At 40.2% G+C, this 7,198-nt stretch overlaps 1 protein-coding gene and 1 long non-coding RNA gene across 4 annotated transcripts in view; one reads left to right on the plus strand and one right to left on the minus strand.

Annotated features, from left to right (window-relative positions):
- Window positions 1-7,198, plus strand: part of foxp2 (forkhead box P2) — a 123,133-nt gene that overhangs the window by 27,830 nt on the left and 88,105 nt on the right. The gene's annotated exons all lie outside the window — the stretch shown is intronic.
- Window positions 4,618-7,198, minus strand: part of LOC106956462 (uncharacterized) — a 7,438-nt gene continuing 4,857 nt past the window's right edge. Inside the window, exons 2-3 of the long non-coding RNA XR_001426777.1 lie at window positions 6,890-7,074; window positions 4,618-5,830 (exon numbers count right to left, since the gene is read on the minus strand). This is a non-coding gene — a long non-coding RNA (uncharacterized LOC106956462). The remainder of the gene's footprint in view (window positions 5,831-6,889; window positions 7,075-7,198) is intronic.

Raw genomic sequence — 7,198 nt, forward strand, 5'->3', positions numbered from 1 at the left:
AAGAAAATTATTCAAACATAACCACTGTGAGTTTTTTTATCCTTACAAATACCAACCTTATTTCTTGAAAGTGTAAGATGAATCTTTTTACACTACACTACAATGTTAAAGGTTATTTTTTTGTTTAACAATTAAGATTTTTTTTTTCTTTTTAAATTGTTTGAACATACATTAGAAATGCACCGGTCAAAAATATTTTGCTGATTCTGTTCCCCTACTATCATGGATTTTAGGCGATATTTAAGAGAGCAGTTACCTTGAAACAGGATTTTACTTGTTTAAAACAAAGTCTAAGACCCGGAAGCCTCTAAATAAATATTTCCAAATAAGTCTGTCTTTGTTGTTTCATAAAAAAAAAAAAAATTGTATAAAATAGAACATCTTTGCTGTGGAACATCCAGACATGGAGGTAGAGTTGAGCCCTAAAGTATTCATAATCATGGTAAATTTAGATTGTATGTTTTTTTTCACTTAACAATAAAATGGTTTTGACAGGAAATGAGACAGAGGCTTCTCAGACAATCAAATAATGTAAAAGGAGTATGAATTTCGAAAATAAATAAAACTGGACTGATCAAGAAATTTTTGTAACAGCGGTGCTAACTGTAAAATTAAAAATACTAAATATTATGCCCACTTCGCCATAAAAACATGTTATTCATTAGCTCCTAATGTGTTTTCCTTTAATTTCCAATTTTTACATGCTCGCCGGCAATAAGCTAATTTCCTAATTGTGGCTCATTTCAAAATGGTCTCAAGTTTCAAAAGTTCATTTAATTGGTTTATAACTAAGGAAAAATCTAAAATGTGTTCATTATGTAAGAAACACAGAAGATGTTTCACTCAAGTACGATTCCAGCAGAAAAAAATACTAACATCCCGTGTTGTTTTTGTTTTCGGTAAATGGAAACAACGCCATTTGACCTTTTTAAACGGCGGCTAAGTTTGCCTGGGTACAGTGAAACCAGTGCAGCTGGTTACTCTTTACTCAAAGCTTTGAAACTGCAGATCATTAAAAAAAGACTGTGCCATTTATTAGGGCGCACAATTGGCCTGCCCAGATGTAGCTGGTCACTTGAGAAGGAGACCTCCTCATAAAGTCTTAAGCTTTTACAGCAGGCCCAACTGTGAAGTCCAAATTAACCCCCAACCTTTCCTAAACTGCACATATTTATCTATTTATTAAATCCTGATCCGGCACAGCTGTCTGGAGAAGGCTGCACCTTCTAAGATTCTCACTCCCTCTCTCATTTATCAGTGTTTCTGTCTGTCTCCCCGCCTGAGCCGTGCTGCACCGACTGTATATCCTCTCCAGCCTGTGTCTGGTGACAGCACAATGAAAACAGCTTTGTGGAAAGTGTCGTTTCACTTCTCAGGAAGTCCCACTCACCTAAATAGTTCCTCCTCTATGTCTTGTCTGCCTTGCTCCTTTTTGTGTCTGTGTGTGTGTATGTGTGTGTGTATGTATACGGGAGGGGAGTGGAGTGGTGGTTGGAGGGTGCTGGTGGGGTGTTAGTGTGGGTGACTTGGGGGCATTTCAGCCTCCACTGGGCTCTGTTCCACACATTCAATTACCTCCAGATGTAATTCCTGTTCCCCACCCATCACCCTTAAATTAGTGGCTAGTAAAAATTAGATCTGAATTAGCCGCGGTGAGGAGAATATGAGAGTTTGACTTTTCCGTCTAATGACTTTATTATTCTTACCTAGGAACAATTTTTCTGAATTAATTTTATCCGAACTTTTTTTTCCCTTTTGTTACATGTAATTGGTATCTAGTTAAATAAAGGGCTTTTAGTCATGACTGAATAGCTGCTACGTAAACAGGTAAAATGAGCAAGACTTGGAAAATAACGTCCTTTACCCCAATCTTTTGGAGACGACTCCGCAAATATTCAGCGTTGTGAAAGTCGGTGTTAATCGTTACGTTTCTTTATGCCCCATAAAACGCAAGCATTTTTTTCGCTGCTTCTTGGATTCCACGGATGTTAGGTAGCAGTTGTTGCATTGCATATACAGGTGTTGTGCTCTTTTGACTGCCAGTGAAGCCTGCCGCTCCGTCAATCAACTGTGTAGCTTTGTGGTTCTGGGAATGATAATCTTTTTGGCAGAGCCCAGGCTGCTACAGATCATTGTCATAAACTGGTTTCAGATTCGGCTCAAACAGGAAACCTGAAAGCATGAAATGGCTATTAAACCTCACATTTCCGGATGCCTTTTAATCTTGATGACATACTAGAGCAGTGGTGGAAATTAAAATGCTCAACCAACCGTTGTTATTCTAGGGGGAACATTTGCATCAGTCACTCAAACATTTTATAGGGACTAATTCTTTCAAACATTAAAACTTGGTTTGTAGTATTTGTCACAGTTACCTTGGGATACAGTTTTTTAGTTGTTCTACCCATTTTACAATCATTTTGTACATGTTGCTGTTTCCACCTAACTTACTTCAATTTCTGACCGATTGACAAACCATTTCATACCTATTTCCTGAAAAAATTGCACATCACTTTGGTGTTCGTTTTAGTTGGTAGTTAATTATTTAATGCCATATAGATATTCAAGTAGAATGCTTAAATCCCTCGTCCTGATCTCTGTTAAGGACAGCTAACTCCTGTGAAATACGGCAGATCGACCCCTCATCATACTAAAATAACATTAAGAAGCCACCTGCTGGTAAATATTATTTATGGAAGTCATAAACCCACATTTTCAGACAGTAGAACATGAGAGGAACATGGAAAAGTCATTTAAAACTATTGGTTTGTTTAACTGGATGCAACATGTCCCCCTGTCCGATGAATTGACACAAACTTTCCCACAGCTGACGAATCCAGTCCGAAATAAAACACAACAAATTTCACATATACTAACTGCCAAATGTTGAAATGATCAGTTCTATATATTTAATTCCTTAAAAAGAATGACATTGTACAAAGTGCTAGAAGTATGCCATGCATGTTTACTTGCACAAACCAAGTCTTTTAAGTTTAGCACAATCTGTTGACCTCCCTAGAATAAGTTTGACGGTTTAGCAAACCACTCTACTGTTTCAATGGCAATTAAAGCTGGAGTGCAATACTGCCTCCAGTAGGTAGGGGGTAGATTTTGAATGCTGCTCCCCTGTTGTATTGGAAACGTAAAATTTCCTAGTGTTAGAGGCAAACACACGCACACACACAAAATAAGAAAACTATAAATGGTGTGTGATTTCTTTTAGAACTTAATAAACCTGCTTCCATCCTCACCACATCACATCTCAGCTACTAAGAAATAACATTAACTCTTGTTGCTCCTCTCTTTTATCCAGTTGCAGTCTGCGATATAACAGGTAAACTGCTGTGAGCAGCTCTCGCTTGCACAAATGTATTCATCTCAGCTGAGGATTTGATTCCAGCAACTCATTTAATTCAAATATGCTTTTGAACAAAAGCAGGTCTTTTTTTTCTTTCTTTTAGGAAGGGGTTTGGCTTTGAGGGCAGTTGTGGTGGTGAGGAAAATAAGAGGAGGCATGCAGGAGTGCCAATTTAACCTGAAGTGTCTGTCGCTCGTATCCCAGCTCCTTCGTTTCAAGAGGCCGGGTCAGCTTGAACTGCCTGACTTCTGTCATTTCGATCTCTTTTGTTTTTCTGCTGTAATGTATACTTTAATTCCCGCCCACCTGCCGTCTGTGTGTGCAGCAGCGGCGGCGGTAGAAGCAGCTGGAGGGGAGGTGTAGGTATCATTAAGCCTTCAAGTGGCACAGGCGGACCGCTGCCGAGGGCTGGGCACGGTTCCTTGCAGCGTGTGTTGATATTTCTGGGCCTAGCAAAGGTAGAATCTAGTTTATTTTCAATAGGAAGCCAAGCCTGGGCTTGGTTAGACTGCCTCCCCCCAGCTGCTTACTAAGGCTGTTGATATTGAGTCAAGCAAACAGTCTCTCAGGGATGTCCTGTTTGGAAGTCGGCCAAAGACGCAAATGGAAGTCACATGTGGAGATATCCAGAGGAAGGCAATAAAACCTCAGTTCACACTCTCACCCACAACAATCAATTCTACAAGTATTAGAAGAGATGACCAAGGTTTTTATTACTTTAACAGTGAAAATATCCCCCGCATCCCCTGAAAAGACCCCCCCACCCCCAAAATACACAAAATTATCCTTGCAGTGATCAGGGACCCATCCACCTTCATTATGCGCTCTCTTTTCCCACTGAAACACATATGCAAATATATTTGGACACTGTCATTATCATCCCCTTAATAGACATTTCATTAGGGATTTCTGAATGCACGGTGAAAGTGCAAGTTGCCATGGATACCCTGGTGCTTAAGTACAGTATATTAAAATGGTGCTGCCTTCCAACCACTTATATAATCACCGGTCTGTAATGGCCTCTGCTTTGTGGCCATAAGCAACATATTGTGTGATCAACATTGCCCAGGACTTTAAAAGAGCCCTTCTGAGCCATTAGGCCTTATTTGCCTCATTATTATTATTATTATTGGTTGTAGTAGTAGTATTTGGGGGCTGGACTTTACCGATCACGACTTGTGCTTGTGAAACATTTGATTGACAAAGAATGAATAGGGGTGTGCTTTATTTCATGCATGTGGGTTTCTTTATTTTTTTTGAAACATTGGATTTTCTTTCTTGCAAAGTGACAATAGTATTAGATTTAATGTGAGATGAGGGAAGTCAAAAGAATAACAACAAGGGAAAACTAAATGCTACTGGAGATGCCGTGAATGTTGTGCCCAATTTAAAAATTTTCAGGAAGCTAAAGCTTTGTGAGGCTGATTTTTAAGCTGATACTGATTTTACTCATTCCTGGTTCTTTTTAAGAACTACTATTGGCAGAATTCAATGTGTAATTTTCTACCCTTCCTGTTGTGGATTCTAATTAATTATTTATTCAAGAAGCAGAGATGACGTCACAATGAGAACTAATTGTTATAGCATCGTACAACAAGACTTAGTGTGCAAGGTGCTGTTAACTTTACTCCTAAAGAAAATAGACTCTTAATTGAACTCTTAAATTTGTGAAATAGATAAATAAAACAAATCTTATGTTACAGCCTGAATGAACAGCAGGCAAATCTGAGAAATCTTTTCCTTTTAAATATTTTCCAACAGCTTTAGTCTTTCATCTGATTTCATCTTCAAAGACCTCATTGTTATGGCAAATGGCCAAATTTGAGTCTTCACTCTGTAACGGTGTCCACACTGAAGACTGTTTGACTTCACAACCTACTAGTGTTATATGCTTCATTCAGTGCTGGAAATTTTTATTTGTGCTTCCAAAGAAGTACTGGTGAAAGCTAATTAAGTTGAAAAAATGTCGACCTCAATCATTGTCCAGTTTCTAGGTGCAACTCGAAATGTTCCTGATGCTCGCAGTACCCGGAGATTAATCACTTTAATGTCAAGCAATTGCTGCAACTCTCAAGCTATCCTTCTCACCATCTTGTGTGATGAAGTGACAGGTAAACCAACTCTGCCTGTCTGTATCTAATTACCCTCAAGCAATTCACTTTGTCGCAACCTTAATTGAAAATGAATGGTTTCAAAAGTCGCAGTAGTTGTGTGCAAACCGCTGAAATCGCTGCGTTGAGATGAAATGGAAGTCAACATCCTCCGCTGCCGTTGTCATGACGCTCCTGCTGCTCTTGCCAAGGTTGGTAACCAGCTGCCACCCCCACCCTCCTCACTGTACCCACTCCACATGTCTGTCTCTCTCCCCCGTTTTTCTGCTGCCACCTCATCAGTGCGCTGGTGGGCTTGCTTGTATCCCCTGACCTTGGTAGCAGAAACTCCCAGAAGAGGAGTCATGGAGGGAATAAACACCTGAGGGGAGAAGGCACACAATTGTCAGAAATATGAAGAAATGGGCATAACAATCCTCCCTTTCCCACCCCATCTCCACCCAACCGCCCTCCACCCCTCAAAATGTTTCTGAGGAGTTCTGCCGTCTAAAGCCTTTGGCGCTTAAAGAGAAATGGGAGAAATTACTTGAATCATGTTGATGCTCAGAGCAATTAACAGCAGTTCTTGAACGTTAGCCCCTTTTGATTCCCTGCACTACAGCCTGCGACTCCACCACAATTGTTTAGTGTTTACCGCCTCTGCCTTAGAGCTCCGTCGGTTGACACTAATGAAAACACTACATCTTCTGGTGTGCGTTGCAGCTCTTAATAACATCGTGCAGCTGAAATATGCCTCAGCAGAGCTGCAGAGATAATGTACCATTCAGAGTCTGCTAAATCATACTAGTGCACAACTCAGAGCTGGGAGGCAGAGTGGTCCTTAACCCGTATTATACTTCTGCTAAACACATGTAGGCATGGGCCGGTCAGCAGTATCAAACAGCACCATGGATATGTCAGTGTTCCTACTATTTAATGAGATTTCAGGGAAATTGCGGAAGTGACCTGATCCCTCCTCCCCCCACTTCTCCCCTTCCCCACCTGTTGCTTTTGTAGCACTGATTACCTGGCTGAGAAAAGGCTTCTGCAGCTCTTCTTGCACAAAAGCAAGCAAAATATGTCTTAGTTATTTATTAGTTTTTACAGTTGGGGAGGAAAAAAAAAACAGAGATGGCAAAACTAAGTGTTTGCTCAAAATATGTTACTCTAAAAAATATGTGGTATAGCTAGCATTATTAAGCATGTATTATTCATTCATTGATCAGAGTGGGATTAATTGTAGCTTTTAGTTTACACCAAAAAAAAAAAAAAAATCATGTAACATATTTAAAAAATAAAAACTGTGTGTAAATACAGTGATACATTTAAAGCAGGATCTCTTCCTTGCTCATAGTTTGTTTTATTTTTTTCCAACTTTTTTCTTCCTCTACAGAAATGCCCCAGACCTATAGAGATAAAGAAATAAACGCCCCCCCCCCACCTCACTCCGCTTGCATTAAAGCTCTCAGGCCCATGTGGCTCGGCAAGCTGGTGGCAGATGGACTAGCTTTCCCCGCATCTGCTGTGTGCAGACTGGGGGGCTTTGTACTCTTGCTCTCGTGGGGAAGACCGGGGCTTTCTTCTTGCCAGTGGATTCCTGTCTGTTGGAGCGTCTAAGAAAAACATCTGTGGCATGCAAGAGAGAGGGGGAGAGAGGGAAAAAAAAAAAGTGACAAAAGAATCGGCAAACACCATTAGCCCCTAAATGTTCCGTCTCATTGTCTGTTGTGTATTGTTTACAGTGGGGGGG

The sequence above is a fragment of the Poecilia latipinna genome, unplaced genomic scaffold (assembly GCF_001443285.1).
Source record: "Poecilia latipinna isolate Pla-1442-1.1 unplaced genomic scaffold, P_latipinna-1.0 Scaffold819, whole genome shotgun sequence".
Classification (NCBI taxonomy): domain Eukaryota; kingdom Metazoa; phylum Chordata; class Actinopteri; order Cyprinodontiformes; family Poeciliidae; genus Poecilia; species Poecilia latipinna.